The sequence below is a fragment of the Varroa destructor genome, unplaced genomic scaffold (assembly GCF_002443255.2).
Source record: "Varroa destructor unplaced genomic scaffold, Vdes_3.0 BEIS01000003.1, whole genome shotgun sequence".
NCBI classification, from domain to species: Eukaryota; Metazoa; Arthropoda; class Arachnida; order Mesostigmata; family Varroidae; genus Varroa; species Varroa destructor.
In genome coordinates, this window is record NW_019211456.1 from 33,010,053 (window position 1) to 33,029,680 (window position 19,628).

The 19,628-nt window shown below is 42.1% G+C and overlaps 1 protein-coding gene across 15 annotated transcripts in view; it reads right to left on the reverse strand.

The window, feature by feature from the left end:
* Positions 1-19,628, reverse strand: part of LOC111247409 (metabotropic glutamate receptor 5-like) — a 302,423-nt gene that overhangs the window by 214,345 nt on the left and 68,450 nt on the right. For 4 of the 15 annotated variants that reach the window (XM_086983474.1, XM_086983467.1, XM_086983466.1 and 1 more), the window contains exon 1: positions 10,231-11,037. The exons of 3 other annotated variants lie outside the window; for them this stretch is intronic. The gene's annotated coding sequence lies outside the window, so the exon portion shown is untranslated. Of the gene's footprint in view, positions 1-10,230; positions 11,051-19,628 lie in introns of those variants that run through there. 8 more of the 15 variants (XM_086983479.1, XM_086983480.1, XM_086983475.1 and 5 more) reach the window with 6 other exon arrangements.

Here is a 19,628-nt window from a genome sequence, read left to right on the forward strand (position 1 = left end):
TTTTCGACTGGATGCACAGTACGTAAACGGATTTGCAACAAAATACATTTGCATACATTAGACCTTGAATGAAAACATACACTAGAACTTGACTGCGAAGTTATCTGGTGCAATGCAAGCATTTGATGCGAGGCGTTACTATTGTCAAAAGCCTATACTAGACATCCCAGGCCACTGTGAGTCTGTCTGTGGCAGAACCAGTCGTTATTAACAACGTCTAACTATTTGAATGGTAGAATTTCATATCTCCTATTAGAATCTGCCACTGATTAGTTACTTCCCAATGGAACGAGGAGACAGTCGTCTTGAGTAAACTTCCTTGGAGCGCAACAAATGATTACTCGATTTCATAGACAAATGCCTTACGTTGTCCTCCTGTGCTGTCGTGTCTGCTAGGACGCGATGCATGCTCTATCACGTATTTCATGGGCATACCTAGTAAAGGTTCTAAATCGGCCTGGTGTGGTAGAAAGCGAAAAGTTAGATGCATGCATTTCATTAAATGTTTTCATTGAGATTACCGGTACGAAAATTACGTCTTGCTGTCGAAGCTTGACGTATCGCGTACTTAAGCTAGAGCTAGATATCACCCAGATGTGAACCGTTTCCTGCAGTGTAGGCAAGAATTTGAAAGGGCAAGTCTGCCCGACCCAGAGCTTCAAAGCCTGTCATCAAACGTCTGAACTCAATATCGTATGGCGGAAGATCGAAACAATTAACATTTAATTAGATCCCCTAACTGAGCACTAAATATAAGAAGTGCTTTAAGGGCAGCCCCTTTGTCTCGTTTCTAAGTTTGCCCTAAGCACGCCTTTAAGAGTCAACAACGTGTGTTCGTTTACGACTGAGAAGATGTAGCCATTTGCAGAAGCAAGGTAACGAAATATATGAATTTAGCTCACAGTTACTTAGTATTCGACGTATAATTATTACCATCCTTTTTCGAGAAGCCGTCCTGAGCAAGCGTCTCAAGTCAACGAACGACTGACTGTAAGGAAGGGATATACTCTACATAAGGGTCGTATCCTTCCATCAGCAAAACAAGGTGTCACGTTTGGCGCATCTTGTGCATACGGCATTTAGCGCCGTGACGACGCAGACCCGACGACTACGGCCATAGAAGGCCGCGACCGCGTGGCAGGCGCGAACCAATCCACTGAGCTTGATTATTACTACTGTCATGACTCTCTCCGTTTTGTCTCAAACCTTGCTAAGCGAATGCTTGCGCCGCATTGATACAAATCTACGGCAGCACAACTATCTATCAAAAGAGCGTCGGCTCTCTTATTAGGTCTATCGACCTACTTTTCAACTGGCATCTAAGGAACATCTTCCGCATCTTCCCATTCTTGGCAAAGGAATATAACCGAATCAAAGAAGAGTTGAAGAATAGGAAGAAAAAGTTTTGGCATCAATGACTGCTAGCTGAAATGAAATCATCTACGATTGACACAATCCCTGTCGGATCTGCCTGAAGTAACAACGTTTCATGACGTAACATCTGACTTGTACGGAAATCCCGTGGAAGCTTACGTAATCTGTAAAATATCTACCTCTTGCAAATGGAGTTATTGTGCGTGATCTTCCCTGCACAAGTAAATTGCCTTAGCGTAATCTTATCGATATAATTCATTTTAAAAAATTTATATAATTTTTGATACGGTTCGACATAATCAAAGTTTATTGCCTAAGCAGTTCACGCGTCGAAGCAATAACTAGCCATAATTTTTCGTTTGGCCGACATTGCTACCATTGCCTAGCTCTGTAGCCCGACAACTTGCATGAAGAATTTTGAAATCTCTGCCTGTTGACAGAAAGAACAAAACACTGACGTGAGTACTATTGAAAAACGGAAGTATTCGTTCAGGTTGATGAACACATGCAAGCGTTACCTGAAGCTCCGTGTATATATATCTATAGACGCACATATTTTCTACCACAGGCCACCGGGATTAACCGAAGCTAGACGAGGCTAGGTCAAGGTTAACGGCCGCCGACAGCAGTGGCATACAGGTCGGGTTAAGCGATCACTACCACCAGAGGTCGTGTGTGGTTGCTGCAGCACAAGGAAAATGCTGGCCGACCGCCCGACCGGGTTGACGTTTATTAAGGGAGTCCTGAGAAGTCGATATGTTTATTCATGCGCTGTCCGATGACCATTTTCAAGGGCTAGGAAAAAAGGTGGGAAAATTTTGGACCAACTGGTAAGAGTGTCTAAAGCGAACAGTATTCTGGTTTCAGCCACCGTCTGGCTTTTCGATGAAACGGCAAAGCGATTATAACAGTGTAAGCAACGCAACATGGGGATTTGTATTTCAACATAGAACTAAACGTGGCCTTCGGACTCGTGATATCTAGAGCCTGGTGGCATCCAAGATCAGCCATCATTGTTTATTTGACCAGTTGCGTGTTGCCATTGCTGGTGGCGATAGAATGCTTTTCTGTCGGCCAGTAGGACACTATTCAACAGCACTAGGACTACTTGAGACGGAAAAAGAAAAACGAAAGTAAAAAGGCTAAAATAAGTTGAAAACCTTAGGTTGGTTCCAGTGAGAAAAAGAGACAGTTTGGCTGAACGTCGTCGCGAGCTTGGTGTCGAAGCGGAAGAGTGTGGCCGGTAGTACTAATTTCAAATTATCAAGGTGCCATTAGCAGAGTTGTCGAGCACCTGATAGAACACTCGGGTCATCGTATGGGAACAAATAGAATGACGTCGGAGCCTATATATATATATATATATAGAGCGAGGTATTTAGGTGGCCGGCTGCACATGCGTCCATCCACTTTTGCTAGTACGAGAAAAAAGCTAGTTCTTTCGTTTTTAGACTTTCTTTTCCACCAAAATCGACGGTTTACATTATTGTAAGTTTTCATGCGGCTCTTGAAAAATATTTCCATAAGCTAAACCGAAAGATCCTCAATAAGTTTTATATTAAAAAAATTAAAAGGTTCATGAAAATGGCTTAAAAAGTCATTCTTGATACATTTATTATATCGAAATTAAATACAGCTTGGAGAGGGGAAATCTATCGTCGATCAGGCTGTCCCAAATAAACTTTAACAGTGAGTCTTTCTCGAGCCATTTTGCATCTTCTTCAAAATCACTAGAGTGAGTATTAATTAAAGCATTGAACAATCGCAGCCGCCAAGAGCGACTCTAGCGTAAGCAAGAAGCGTTGTTGAAATATATTTTTGTTTAGATTCAGATTTAGAAACAGTTCTTAAGAAAAAGCCTGAATTTAGGTCCCAGCTATTTTTATATATATATATATATATAAACGTTCACACTGCTGATCTTGATGAATACCAAATTCGCGATACAGCTTCAAGACAGGTTTGCTTGTCAGTTCAAAGCGTTTGATTTCAGGAACACGAAAACAGATCTTACCCGATAGGCACATCTTCTCCAAGAGTGGAAGGAGGCCTGCGGGAGGATACAAAAAGTAATTGCTCGTCTTGCTTGTCTACGTATTACGTTGCTTGGCAGAGTCTCCTCTGGTGGTTATTTAATGACTGCTCATAAACGTGTCTACCTGACAGCGAAGGCATGATTGCCGAAGCCAGTGGCTAGTATCCTATGCGTTCTGGCGTTGGGCAGTGTGACCTCGGACGTGTCCCATGTATCAACGGTAAATCATGCGCATGACACACATGAAACTCGGCCAGACCCTTCTGGAGTACTAACCACTAGTCTATAGCAGATGTACCATTGATGCATTACTGTAACAAAATGGCAACATCAGCGTCAATAGCCACGATTAGCCTCCGATAGGCGCGCGCACAGTTGGGTAAATGGCGACTCGTTACTTCTACCAGTCGGGACTAACACAGCTTTCAAAGGGAAAGAAAAGAAAATGTGTCGATCAGGTACCATGGACCGAAGTAAACATTTTACGTACACGGATACGAGTGACATTGATCGGGTTATATAGTAAAAGGACTTTCGCTCACTGCTGTTGGAAGCAAGTAAAGCTATCGATCTGTAATGGAATGAAGGAAATGAGGAAGAGTCGGCGTTTAAATCCGAATTCGCAGCTGAACGTTCTGGATGTTCTGTTACGATGACTTGGCGGTACACATAAATGTACATTGTAAGCTACTATGTACACTTAATGTTCAGGTAAATCATCTTTTACTCGTTCTTGGCATCTAACGAGCTCACCTCAAGCGATATAATTACGTGAGCATAAGGAGGTCATCTAACAAAATAAGCATTTTTGGAAATTTGCGGTGACACACAGTTGGAGGCTATTTTTATAATTAAGAAGTCGAATGTCGATTTCACCAAACGATTAGGAAGTATTAACTCGTACGTTTTAGTTTTGAAGGAAGGGAACAATTTAGCTTCAAGCAATGAGCAGATGATTCTCGCATTAATTAGATCATTCAGTCCGTGCCCGTTTGGGTCTTAGATTGTGGCTGAGATTTTATATAGCTCGCAAGAACGTTAACTGAAGATCTAGTCCAGAAAACGGTGAAATTTAAAAGGGAAAGTACCAGTTCTGTTTAGTCTACATAGGACATTTAAGCGTTTCAAAAAATGGACAAAGCGCAGGCCAGATAATCATTCGTTTTCAACAAATCCAACGCACACTTGTAAGCATATATGTAAAATTGTACAAAATCTCTCTTAAGTGACGTCCTTGCGAGATGGGCTACAATGGTTATTCAAACAGAGATAAATGAAAATATTGATAAAACTGTCGCGAGGAGGAATCGACATTTAGGTGTTCATGATATTGCCAAGAAAGCTAGCAAGAAAAAAGTGTGCCAGACGAGCTGACGTAAAATATCTCACCTAATCGTACTTCGATCTGAGAGACCCTAAGGAAACGCAAAGAAATCGAGCTATTTCTAAGGCGGTTGATAACGGATGAGTGAAAGCAAATTACATACGACAAAAATCTATTTAAAAAAAAAATACATTTTAGAGTCTGTAGGAAAGCAACCGACGCTAAAGAAGGTGATGCTGTGCTATCGTTTGATGAGACTAGAAAAAAATCGCTCTGTCAAACACCGCCTGACAAATCGATTGATTCGGTTCCCTGTCGTCAACAGGATCATGACATATCATGGAGAAAAATAGGCACGAACTCGATGGAAATCGCTCCCCACCATGACAAAGCTAGACCACATACTTTTTTGGCTTGAAAGAAATGGAAAGATTTTAGATGAGAAATTTCAACGCCTTCGCCGTACGGTCCGGATCTTACACCATTAAATTATTCTGTTTTCACAAAACTTCCTTAATGGTTTTAATTTAATTTCACTGAACAGCTGTAAAAAAATCGCTAATTGCCTTAGTTTGCATCCAGAAACTATCGAAGTTATACACTCGTAAGACGAAGCTGTTGCTGGAAAAATAGCAGAAGATAGATAATTTAAGCAATTTTTGTTTCAACTTGGACTCGAAAATGGTCAGCACAATTTGACAACCCAGCAGATTTTTCCTCAACCCTCAAACTCTCGTTTCATGTGGGTTAGTTTCTATACGACTGCCATTCCCGTTTATGTACTCGTTTCTATTGGATAAGCAACAGCCTGCGCCATCCCTTCTTTATGTTTACTTCCAGTGGATCTACCACGGCCTAAGTAGGGACGCATGGAGCATGAATCAACTCCTTCGCCATGTTACTTTCGAATGCGCGAAGAGCGTTGCTGGTTAGATGACAGTTATTATTATTCTTGTTTCTCAGTGCTAATCGTATTGTTACAAATAGAAAAAGCAGCGATAACGGTGGGGGATCCTTAAAGCTAATGGGAACACCTAACGACTGCTGGCAGTGTTAGTCACATCGACGTCGAAGACAAAAAAAGGTAACCGTTTCTCTTGAGAAGATAATCCCCTTCAGTTTGGAGACGGTGGTAGTACCGCCGACAATAAAGGACTGCGATTTGCTTGCGTAATGCGGCATTACAATTGCCCCGTACGTAGTTGCTACATATGCGTACGTTTATAGGCATTACACTTTTTCGCCGCTACTACTGCCACCTCTACTGTTATATTCACCTGATACGAGAAATCGCCCAACACAAAAGTGGTTTCTACCATGGATGGAAAAATGTACGATTCCAATATGCGAACATATCCTACACGAAGAGCATAAGTTAGGCCATCAGTTACCATGCACGACCTTCTGCCCCTGCGAGGACAGGAGGGCAACACCATCTAATTAAAGATTGTAACAGTACTTCTGTGGCGAGAGGCGGGCAGAGCAATATTTGTACGAAATCCAAGATAAACAGGATCTGAATCCAATGTCAGGTATTTCGTGCACATGCGTATTACGCCGCCGTCGCCATTTTGGCGGAATCTGTGATCTAGCCGACGCGTCGGCCTCTTGAGACAATGGTAGATTTTTAGATCTAGGTGTTTCTAATGCAATATAGTACGTAATAACGGCGACCATCAAACCGCTCGTCTACATTGAGCGCGCATGCCGTTTGAATTACGGATTATTTCGGCCCTCTTGTTTACGGCTTGCTTCCGGCGGATCGTAGTTTTTTGTTTGGCTCTGATAAATGGTGCATTAGTTGAGTGTAAGCTTTACCCCCCACTTTCTTTTGCCGCTAGTAGAATTGATGGCATAGACATGTATAGTTATGACAGCGACGTCGGCAGTGAAAGCAGACGTTGATATTAGAGTCGTCGAAAAAAAGGCTCTGGTTCTCGGTGAAGACGTGGCAAGAAGAAACGATGTATAGCCTTATGGTTATAAGCTCGTGGCCGTTGCTTGGTTTTAGCTGTCAAAACGCAGGGCAGAATGCGAAGAGCCTGCCTGGTATAGCCATAAGCCAGCTAACAAGCCACTGTGGTCGAAGCTGTAGATTGGTAAGACCATGAGGGCCAGAATCCTGCTGCGGCCGTAAAGAAGGTGGCTGATGCGAGGGCTTTGCAAGCAGACGACACGAAGGGGCAATATTAATATGCGGTGTACGCCCGCACGAGAGGGAAGAGGGCGTTTCTAGAGAGCTCGATGGCGTGTTGGCCCCATGTAAAGGGGGAATGGCTATAGAATAACAACGCAGTGAGGATCCAACGGGGTGAGGTGTGAAGAGAAGGTCCTATTTCCACCACTGAGCCCTAAACCTATCTGTAGGGACTACACAGCGCACAGAAAAGGGTCCAGTGTTCTTAGTAGCAGCAGCAGCAGTCGAGGAGCTTTGCCACGTCCTAACTGAGAGTGGGGAGCGGTCGAAGGTAGGCAGAAGCAAAGTCGCGAAAAGGCTAACGAGCAACAAATCCGAAAGTCTACGGTGTTTTCGCCAGGTTAACTGCTAAAGATAGCGATTCGAAGTCTTCTGTGCCGATACGTGTTTTTTGCGGCATTGGGATCAGCCTAGTTTATATAATAAGGTTCTCGTGAAAGATTTACCGGAGCAGGCGAATTGTAGTCAATTATGTTGCGTCTTTTAGGGGCGCATTTTTTTTTACGTATGATAAAATAAAACACTCGTGAAAAATTGAAATAGGGATATTAATTTTAAAAAATTAGCGGTGAACGAAAAGCAAATGATAGATATAGAATAAGACTTCACGCCGGTGCGTTTACTTTGTCTAACATATCTGGTGTGACCTGCTTTTGGTAAAAGCAACCGATCACAGGACACCTATGTCTACACAAAGGCTTGTCTGGTTAATATTATTATCATTATATATTTAGATAAGGCTGAAAATTTTTAACGTGAGCACCAGATTTAGAAGATAGCATTCTACTACTAGAGTACTAAAAATATAACACAGTACGCCACTTAGCTTATTCGCAGTATTTCCGTTTTGATAACGCTTCTAATGATTAGAGGGATGTTACATTGCATAGAAATTTAATATTCCCAAACAAAATCTAATATATTTTACTTACGCTTTATTCAAAACTTCTGGTTCGGTTCACCTAGCTTTATTCACTTATACTATACATGGCTCAACATTATAATTGTTGTGGTCCAGCGAAGCTAGCGTATTTACATGCAATAATAATCTTGATAAAAACAGAACCAACCATGCGGGGTCGTCGGTGCAACAAAAAGCTCGCAAGAAAAACAACATGATAAATTACTCTTTCATGCTATTCTGTCGTGGATGCTGCTTCGGCCGGACGGATGCAGATCCAGGCAGGCCTGGGTTTATCCTAAACCATTGCCAGCCACCGGCCCTGCTGCCAGGTCAAATGCGACGCGGAAGGAGAGAGACACGAGTAGAAAAATGGTACGGCGTCTCGGTGCGACCATGATAAACGCATTTGAAAGATCCTCACAATGCTGTCCACGCATAAACCTGACCGAAGGTGGAAATTCAAATCGCATTCTGGATGAAAGTAAGTTAAAAGAAAACGAGCCGCTTGTTGTCTTGGATTCTTTAGCATGATGCTGTTCCGTTCGAAACCCTATTTGCATTCAGCTGGAGGCGTATACTACTTTGAGGAATGCCTTATCGGAGTACGCGTCATCGTTCATATTCGTAGTGAAGTAACTCGTTCTAGTGGCAGAAAAGAGTAAAGGCAGGTTTGGATTGGGGCGCAGGCAATTTTACTAACTGTTATCTGTGTATGATATATGTCGACCACAATAATATAGCCTAAATTTAGTGTTTGTTACTTATTTTCACTCCACAGGCCAGTTGTTTTTTTTTTTTAGTAACAGCTTTCGATTAGGCTCACCTCGATGTCTAACCGCGTGGCCAGATAATTTAATTTCCAATTTGTGAGAGGACCTATCCTACTTTTAAGGATACTTGGCCGCCAGGGGGTTTGACTTTTTTCAATTCAGCGATTCGGTTCGTTACGTCCTACTTAGATTTCTTGGGATTATAAATCCTTCAAACCGCTAGTGGTTTCCGATGTGCAGCCTGTAGGATTTCAATGTTTGAAGCTTCGCGTAAGTCGGACAATTGCAAAGGCCTGTCCATCGAAAAGACAGCTTTGCTTGTGCACCTATTTCCACCTTTGGGAAGCCATCTTCCACGTTCCCAAAATTAATCGGCGACCTTTATTCGTACAAGTGGAAAACCCATATGAGTAAAGTTTGATTACATAAGTGTTTTTGTGCAAGCTTTTGAGCAAAAATGTGTCGCTTATTAAATATAATTGAGCGATACAGTGGGCTCTCATCAAAGACTTTAAAAGTGTCTTCAAGGTAATTTTGACATGATTTTTGTGCTTGCAACAGCATATATGTGGAGAAACACACGCGATGAAAATAGAAAAGATGCTCTATACGTGTAATAGTGACTAAGACTAAATTCAGATGCCCTGATCGAATCAACAATCTATAGAAATACATAATACCTTGCATAGTATAAAAAGTTCCTTTGCCGTATGATTTCCGCAAGCAGGCTTTTTAGATGAAATCCTATATATTATACCGTAGCAAATGGTATTCACTGCAGGCATTCCAACGAGGTCCCGAACCTGATCCTTTCGGCTAAATAGATCGTCGCCTTTTTCAAAATGAGTGAACGTACTAATTTCGAAAGTTTTATATGTCAGTGATTAAGGAATTACATTTTATTACTCAAATGTTCTTCAAACGCTTTCGTTATATCCAAGGGAGGACGATAGGGATGTGGGATATAAGAATACGGCAAGAAATCACTCATTCCAATTACCTAAATTATTGTGTATAAGATCAACCGGAGCACCGTCTCTGTACATCTAGTTGGGCATCCTCTATCCATAGATATTGTAATTTACGTATTCCGGTTCGAAGCATTGCCTTGAGCTGAATAAAGTTCCGGTTTCGCAAATTATTTTGTCTATATTAATAAAATGCTTTACCAGTTTTACTTAAATTAAATTCAGTCAAACGTTTAGTAAAATCTTTCCATAACCACCCTTTAGGCTTACTTAGTGCTCCACGGTTAAATTGTCGTTATATATTGTAGCCGAAATCATAGATAGCGAAATGAATGGAAAAAAAAACAACGCTCATCACGCTGTTTGCTTTGAGCGGTAGCTGAGCTCAGAGCTCAATCAGTCATGCTCTTGTTTTGCTACCTGTAAAACGCAAACTAACGATAATAACGTTACTTGCTAGAATCAGGCTATTCACTTGTTTGCCTACGGTTCCAAATACATGAGATGCTTAGCTTAGAGTAACCATAGACGTGCACTTGATGCGATTTGTCCTGTTTGATACACAATAGATAATATTGTCAGAAACGTTAAGCTGCTGTCGATTCATCAAACTAACAAGCGATGCACAGTTACTAAATAGAGTACATGCAATACTCACTAGCTCAATCACCTTGTCCAATTCCTTTAGTATGTAGCTTTCCACCTCTTTTTCCAACGTATATCGGAACGATTGTAATCAAATTAGCTACCCCCTCAATGTGATTTCTAGCTATTTTGCTAATCGAACGCCCAAAGACACAAGAGAAACATGTAGGACAAATAAAAGCTAGACGTATCACCCACAAGTCACAGAGAACAAATACACACTATAGTAAGCCATTGTTTCTTTTAAAGAATCCTTCAGACACATAGCAGGAATACGAGTCAACAACGAAATTTTCGCTACTTCGCTAATCGACGTTAGACAGCACTGACCATCTTGGTAACCTTTGGTCGAGAACTTTTGCTGTTCTTCATACGCGTGAGACACGCACACACTGGCAGTACGTTTTAGCAAGTTTCCTCCGGTTTGAGAATAAGAGGTATCCACGCACTTTGTCCCGTGCTCCGTTTCCTTTCTCTCTCTCTGTCGCTGAGCAGAGTCGCTACGGCTCTGTGGCTGTCGCTGGTAGTGGCCTTATAGGCCGGGAGCGTGAGACTGTGGCGTGCTCGGTAGACGTGATTACGTTGCTCAACATGTCTGCCTTATGAGTCGGCTCTCCAGTGAAAGCGCGCTCGCTGTCGGCCAGTTTGACTTAGTACAACTAACACAGAAGCATTTAGAGCAGCTAGCACCGATCACGACCCACTACGTTATACAGCAGTGTTTGGTGGCGTACTAATGCTACCTGAAACGGGCCGTCCACGTAAATGACTAGCATAAAATAAACCAGCACGACCCAAGGCAGAGAGCAGGAGACCAAACCCTCAGCTGTTGTACCCTAACGCCGAGGTCAGCAAGATGTCACTTATGCGTAGCCCGCGGTAAGGGGTATGGTGACAGTAGCGTGAGGGGAAGCAGTCATGTGGTGCCCAGTGTTACGACGACACGAACACCGCTATCTGTGCCTGCGCTCCTATGTTGTCATAGTAAAGATTTTGCTTTATGGCAAATGTAGGCGCATCCGGAAGTGGCATAGTTTGCTGAATCTTATTCAGCGTAGTAGTTGCTGTCACCGATGATTTGGCCTCCGAGCTGTGACAGCTCTACCACAAGGCAGCCGTGGGGAGATCAGGCGGATGATGACAGAGACAGCAACGCTGCAAATAACGGTGGCCGCCATAACAATACCTTTCAGCACAAACACGCAATGATATTTCGAAATTATGCTATGTAATGACCCTTATTTATTTATTTACTTCTTATTAAGTCCATAATTCGACTCAGAAATGCTGTCCAGCTGCCTATGGTTCGTATTTATGAAACGTACGCGTACGCGGGACGCTGCTCTCAGTTGGCATCACATAGCCAAGTGATCACGACAACTGTCAACTAAGTTTATTTGATAACAATACTCTATGCTCTCCGAATTATACATTTTCGCCATTAGAATAAAGGGGTTCAGTAATAACGCAATCTAAAAATTGATACCAGACTGATTCCGCCTAGCGAACGCTACGTTTTTAATCACACTATAAAATATGGATGACAGTCGAAACGAGACCGTTCAGCGGCAAGAAGGGATCTGCTGAGATCATTTCTATTTTAGAACTAACAAGACAGAGATCAACAAATGTGAAATAAATAGTCCTGGAAGCCGTGACAATATGCGAACGGTGAAACGCGCCAGCTACTCGATTAGCATCGTTCGAACAAACTCCTAGCTGATCCACAGACCGCCATTACCGGAACTTTTTGATGCTAACCGCCTAATGCTTTGACTCGTGGTTGCCTTGGGTGTTTCTGTCTATAAACGATCTTCTTATTTGAAACGCTTATATTATTGGCCGGGCCCGATAAACATCAAATATTGAGAAATAGCCCTTAAAGCCTGGTCAGATTATCAGAGATCAATGCTCAGTCCAGTCATATTACCAATGAATTGTTCACAAGTAAAAGGGCATTACCATTATAACAGCCAATTTCTAGATCTATAATAATATATCGACAGAACGGATGTATGAACCCACAAAAGATTTAACTATCGGCTGGTTAAAGCAAATGTTCTATTATACGAAGTAGGCATCAACGACACACTGGGCTTTGCCAACAGGTCATAGACTAACCAGTCTGTCTTAAACAACAACATTGATTATCATTACCATGCAAGTATGCCGCGTAATATCGTTGTGGGAAGCAATTTCTAGGTCTTGAAACTGCAATATTCGTATGATCATGATCACGATCGAAAGAACGGTACATTTATTGCCGGTACAAATCTACAGTAATGGCTTTTGTTCCATCATATCTGATCCGAAAAAAAAAAAAACAAAATAGCGCTTCGAGATTACCTCGACCTAATGATACGCAGATCTCTCACAAATGGCGATGTAGTCCACTACCGAGTGAGAGGGACGGTGCTGGAAAAACAGCGGCCTCGTTTTCACGCCATAATAGCTCCTCTTCAATCCACGCAAGTAACAGCCTGCTAAAAAGACGAGAGTTTTGCGGACTAGTGCCCTAAGCAGTACGATACAATATAAAAATTAGAATAGGCCTTGAACGTCCCTGTGGAAGCTGATCATGATCGATGAGATTGAGATCTTGATAACGATGAAATGAATGAATATACCCAGCGCATATAGGCAACGAGGCGATCGCAACTGTTAGTGCAATCAATACGCTTACGGTAGACGTCACAATGCAGCATAACGGGTCTGTAAGTTTTAGGTCCATTTTGGCGTAATGGTTAGCTCGTGATATCAAATCATATAATCAAACAGAAGAAAAGAGCTCGATCAAGATTAATAAAGCTCACCATCTATTGTTTGTAGATCTTGAATCATGCGGACACCAACAAGACTCACACTGATTCCTAGCTTGCCAAAATCCATTTACAATACAGCAAATAAAGTAACCGAAATCAGAAAAACAAAGGTGGCCACATTGGTAGTAATACCATGCAATACGGTACGTGTACGAAGACAATACTACACCAGTTGGAAGTTGATTTGTTGCTTCATACCACCCAATAAACGTTATATTATTGTATAGATAAAGAACATGTCTAATGATGTAGTTAGTAATGGCTCGTTCATAACCAAATACGGCTACATATCTACTATCTGACTGCCCTTGTTGTCATGTTGGCTGCTGCTGATTGCATAAAATAACCTGGCCGATAAAACAACTAACGAAAATCCATTTGTGTTTCCACTTATATTAGTTTTCCTGTACACTCCTTCTCTGTTTATTCTATGCTCCATGTAGCTCTACTGCCTTTCCTATACTCGGATGCATATCTCTATGAATAACTGGATTCTGATCCATCCGTCTGTTTGCTATAACGAGCAAGCAATGGACAGACTGAGTAGGTTCTGATAAGCCTGCGTGGGCGGTCTTCGTGTTTCCTCTGCAAATGCGCAATAGTTGTCTGCCCAGTAGCGGCCACAATTTCGAAAAATGGCACAGTATCGCTAATAACATTTGTCGTACTCTGTTTGTAGACCTATCACTCACTAATAAACAGCAATATACGAGCTGTGTAGTCAATTAGAAACGCGTAGAACTGCCTGGCCGCTATCCGCACTGGACTCGAGACGAGCCGTCGACCTACGAAGTCTACTGAAGTACCAGAACCGAGCGTATGGCCGATCTGCTATGGCTACAGTTATATAGGCTCGCTTCTATAAGAGTAACCTGCCTGCGATGAGCAGCGGCGATGGCGACGGGGGCAGCAATAGCTGGCTTGCTATGTCGAAAAGATAGTACATGTGTCCCAGTGCTTACTTATGTAGACTGAGCCGTCCATGATGAAGAGTCGAGGGTAACACTGATGTTGACGATGGCGCCAGAGGGTCTGGTCGCAGAATCGCAGTCGGTAAGACGAAGGAACTATTTTCCCACGCGCAACTATCATGACGATACAGCTCAGTATTTTTACGCGTATACGGCAACTGCAATGGAATTCTCTGGTCGACAACGTGAACAGTTTGATAAAAAAATAATAATAATAATAATAATAATCATAGATAATAATAATAGAAAATAATAATAGAGATAGAAAAAAAAGCCGCCAACGGTTTTATTCTTTATGTCAAAACGTCTGCTATACTTGAAAGTTCGATCGTTTGCTTACTACTCTGAACTGTCCATAACACTCAAATGTATAGACACACACACATCGAAAATAAGCGAGCCTCCTAGAACAAAGGACTACCTAGTGTTGTCCTAGATTGATTTCTTGTCTCACATTCGTTTCTGATATGTTACCCGCAGTGGAATCCTGTTGACGGCCACCGATAATCGCAGACTGATGCATATATTTGCAATTGAGCTATATATGTGTGTTTGTTTCTTCTATGTGATATAGACGTGTTCAAGGCGTATGTCTTCACTACGACAGTAGTATAGTAAGTACATCGATGTAGTAAAGTAACAACATGTTTCTCAAAATTAACCTAAAATGCTCGATTTGAAACGCATGCTTGCAACAATAATAGCAGTAAACATTTGTGTCTGTTGTGTTATAGAAATATTTGCATAGGAAACGATACATCGCAACCGGAAACAAGAGACACCTCAACGCCTTTCTATGTTTTAAGTTTTACGTCCGGCATCGCCGTTAGACATTTCATCAGACGACTGGGTTCCGTCACGAAGTGAAGTGTGTCTACGTCTGGGTTCGAATCTAGACCCCAACGTACTTCTAAGATTAGCACACACATACTCTACCTACTAAACTGTCACGAGGATATAATGCCGACCGTGGCAGAGTTCAGTATTTATCCTTACGTAACTCTATCTTAGATAGAAAACATAGAGCAAGCAAAGTTCGAGATTTAGCGCTAGTTGAAAGCTTTAATCGGCAAAAACACTGCCATGCTTACAATAACGTTTATGTGAAAACCTAACTGGCAGATGCTGGTGGCTATAATGATTTTTTGTACTGTCCTCCCGCTATTACTATCTAGGCAGGAACAGGCTCTATAATACGATAACACAGAACCAAATAATGTAATTTTAGTTAGGCAGCAGCAATGGAGGTGGCGCTAACTAAATACGGGTTATATATGATTTGTGTGAGTAAACCAACTTTCTGAGTTGATGCTAGTTGACATCTGGCGTCGTATGTTCCTTGTCGAATGGTCCTGCAGGCGTCACCGTAATGACAAAGCATTAGAGTCCTACTCGCGCCAATGTCGGCTATAGACACGCATTGCATTATGCTATAAGTAGCCAACCAATGTGTCGGTGGTGATATCTGTGTTGTGTACTATATCCGGCAGAAAATGCTCATGTTATCTGTTAGATTGCAGAGAAGTCGTGGGAAGGTGCAGACTCTGTTGTTTAATCGAAGAAAAAACTTGAACCCGAATGGCACCGATGACAGAGATAACTGTGACGGCAATAATAGAAGTTTATCTAAGGCAAATCGCGGAAGGGGCAGACAGCAAGCTATGGTGTTGGACGAGTTGTTGTGGGGTCTCCGTGTATTTCTGGGGTCCTGAGTGTCCTCTGTAGTAGATCCGTACGCCAGTAACTAAAACAGGCACCAAGCCTACTGCTGGCTATTCCTGCTGCTGTACGAGGTAGAGGAGAAGCAGCAGCCAGCAAGAAAAGTGCTACAGCAATCCGAAAAGCGGCTGGCACGGGACTTTGATCTTATCCACAGCAGTAACAGTAGACCGATTCGACTCACCCCATACCTCGACGTCCGCTAACCCCCGATTGCCCTTCAACTACCCTAGTCTACGAAGAAAAGCTTGCCGACGTTGACTGGCTCGAATGTAACTGCATTAAACCTCTAAGAAGCAACGTAACGTATCGTATCAGGCTAGACCGAGAAGAAAGACAGGTCTATATAGGCTTCAGCTAGCCAAACACGAAACGGGCCACATAAGCCACTGAGTTAGTACCTTTGGTACCTCAAAGACACCCGTCGACTGAAGACTTGAAGCCGGCCCAGCACTGACGCAGGCAGCTTGGAGACCGGATAGAGACAAGCAGCATGAGCAGTTATAGTCTTTCTCGTTTGAGTAGTGACAGGTATCAGGAAGCTATCAAAGAAAGAGGTACACCCAACTGGGTTTGCAACGCTGAAAGCCACTCTCGCTTGCCATGGTCCGGCAAAGCGAGTCTTCGTTGCACTAGTGGTATACTTTACTTTTTCGTAGCCTACTACGACTATGCAATTGTAATATTTGCGCTTGTTTTATCCTACCAACAAAACCATCACCCTCGAGCCGAGCTAGTAAAAACCTGTAGTGACCCCCTAATTCTTTTTCCCGAATCGCTGGAAACCACGACCAACCATCTATACAATATGTAATATATCTATGCAGAGGTGGCGCAAGAACATCAAAACGATATGAATAGAGCTAGGCAATTTCTCTTCACTGAGAAGGGGCGCTGGCAGATGTCCGCTGGCCGCCCTCTATCGAAATATCGGTATCGCCTATTTACTTGCCGATGACTGGTACAGTGGCAAGTATACTTACTTACCTATCATGTATAGTATGTCACCACAAAAACCATTACGTTCCTGATTCTACCCTCATTCTTACTTGTCCTCTTATTGAATGGGCATGTTCCACATCGCCGTTAACCTTCTATCAACCAACACAAGTTTATGTGGTCTCCTTAATGTTGGGGACAATAACGGACCATAATGGACCTTACCTGCTACGCCCACTAACTTCGCCTGCAAAGCTTACGAACGGACAGTCAGTGATAAAGTAATTTGATAGAGGCGCCCAACAAGCGGGACATCCATGATGTTGTGTACGAGTTTCGGTGCTTAGCGTTATCCATATTTACGTTTGGACCTCTGTGCTGTAGTAAAGCTGTTGAGGCTCGGCTGAAACTTGCTTCGACTTAACTTCTATCTACATAACGTCAAGCAGCTGAAACAGCCGATGTTCAAGATTGTTTAGTTAATTGCTTCACTTGGTCGTAGTTAGCGTTGACAATGCGCCGAGGTGAGAAGCGGCCAAGAAATGCGCTCAGTGATAAAGCAAAACGCACAAGCTGGTTGCCCCTTAGTATTTACAGCAGCAGCTGGAAACACCGTCGTTTGCTCATACCTTAACTGAGCAGCAGCTAAAAAGGGCAGTAAGGCAGGGCAAAAAGGGCAGAACCACCGCCAGCCTACAGCCCACCAGGTTGACGGCTGCCGCCAAATTATGATCGCAACGTTTTTGACGTCCTACTTCCATGGCGACCAGATAGCAGTTCTGGTTGAATTGTGGCCGACCAACCTGTCCGGCTATAGGTCGTGGCTTTAACGTGAAACAAATGTGCAGCATCGGCGGGGGAAATGTGTGAAAAAATAGGTTGTATTTTAGAGGGCCGTATTTGTAGAAGACAGGGATTGTACTTATAAGGCTTGATAATGACACTGCTTGAAGACAGTGCTTGACACCGCACAACACTAGACGCCAGAATGATATGACCTCTATAACAGTAGCATAGAACTGGCATTAGCACCGTCCTGTATCTACATGTGCCTCTTCTTGTCAACGCCTGTATCATGCCGCTGTTGTAGCTTGTTTTATATACCTAGTCAATGGCGATACCTGTTATGTCCGAAAAGGACGGTGATTCTATATAAGCTTATATATAAGAATTAAAGTAATACCAATTGTTTGCGATGATCTTACTTGAAAATCTACATAGAAGATATTGTCTGGTGTAAAATATATACATCTGTATGTAAAACAGAAAATGTATAGAAATGTACAAAAACCAATATACTAGACAGATTAGCGAAGTGAGGTCGGAGTGCGGACTCTGATGATAGTCTGAGCTGATCAGGCATTCTACTTTCGTCTGACATAATTGAAATGACTACATTTTAAAAGTACTTTATCTAGGTTTAATATTGCGAGCCGTGGGCATGTTTATCTCTAAGATGATTATACAGGCCTACTCTTTGGTCCAATAAAGATCAATTGAGCCGAGTACGGTAATCGATAGTTGTCGGACAACATCGTAGTGTTACAATATAAAGGATAGCAACATCTCGTTCCGCATTCAAATATCCTTCGTTCCTTCAACAAATGTTCCGTGGAGTCGATGACATACAATGAAAATACAGCTGGATCATCGTTGGCGCCGATCGTTTCTCATCTAGGCATCTCAACGACATAGAGCAAGAACATGATGCATCGGTGTTGTACGCCTCTGTCAACAAAATGTTCTTTTTTTTTTTTTTTTACTGAAGCCTAGCGACATCTAAATTCAAAACACGCTGTTGAGATGTTTGCTCTATTTTATAATGATGTATCTTCTATAGCTATTTTATTATAGGGTATTGTAGTGATAGTTCACCTCCATCTGAATTCTACTGAAGCTTCTATAAACGGCTTGGCAGAACGGGCCTTGGTAACCATGTTCATTATTACCACTATTACTCGTATCGCATCTTACTTCCGCGCTTCCGGTAAAGACACCTATGAAGTCGTATCAAATCCTCTGGTGACTCGTCGAGCTATTCTTTGCATTTTGCATATGCTCCGCTTCTTCGGTCGCCAGGTCGTTGTGTTGATTGTTGGCATTCTTCGCGCATAGTTCTTTCTTTGTCCGAGTATATATATATCGATGGCCCATTTAACGGTTGTCTGCTCTAGCACAAAAGGAAAAGATGTTGCTGGTAAAAAGCCTACGCGTCTGTAAAAGTAAGCAATAATGCCTATGTAACTCACATAGGAGATACGAGAAACCAATACCGGGTATGTTGATATTTCACAAACAGAATACGTATCAGTAATTGACTGATCCCTCTCACTGTGGACTAGATCACCTAATCCATCATTCGTTTACAACTATTGCACTTACTACGATCTCTAACATGACAGAAAAAATAATGTTTTTATATCATTATATAAGTTATTATTAACTGCTAACTTTTCGTCGACCTCGCAATAACCATCTGTAACTAGAAAAAAGTCATCTACCGTACAACCAACCTATAAGCTCAATTAATTAAAATTGAGATTAATGAGTGAATGGTTGCCTTTTTTTTTCCTTGTTTTCATTAAATTTTCGGTATCAGTTCAAATATACACAACGTAGCTAAAGTTTCGCCGCATAAACAATAATCGTCGTGTACATATATATATATATATATACAAAGGAAGCTGATTGATTTATTTGAATCTCAGCAATGAATTTAATCTACGCTAGTAAACTGAATTTAGCTAGACTGTGATAAAAGAAATCATGTATCCCCTTTCCTTATTATCGTCTTTGCTGACAATGGCCTCATAAAAACATATGGTAGAATATGAGTGTCGATAAGGTATTCGGACGACCCGTACCGTTACTTGATGTTTCGATTTTGAATGGTACGTGGCTGTACAAAGTGTCGGGAGCTTAATGTCAACAACGTATACATTTAACAGAATCTGTAGCCA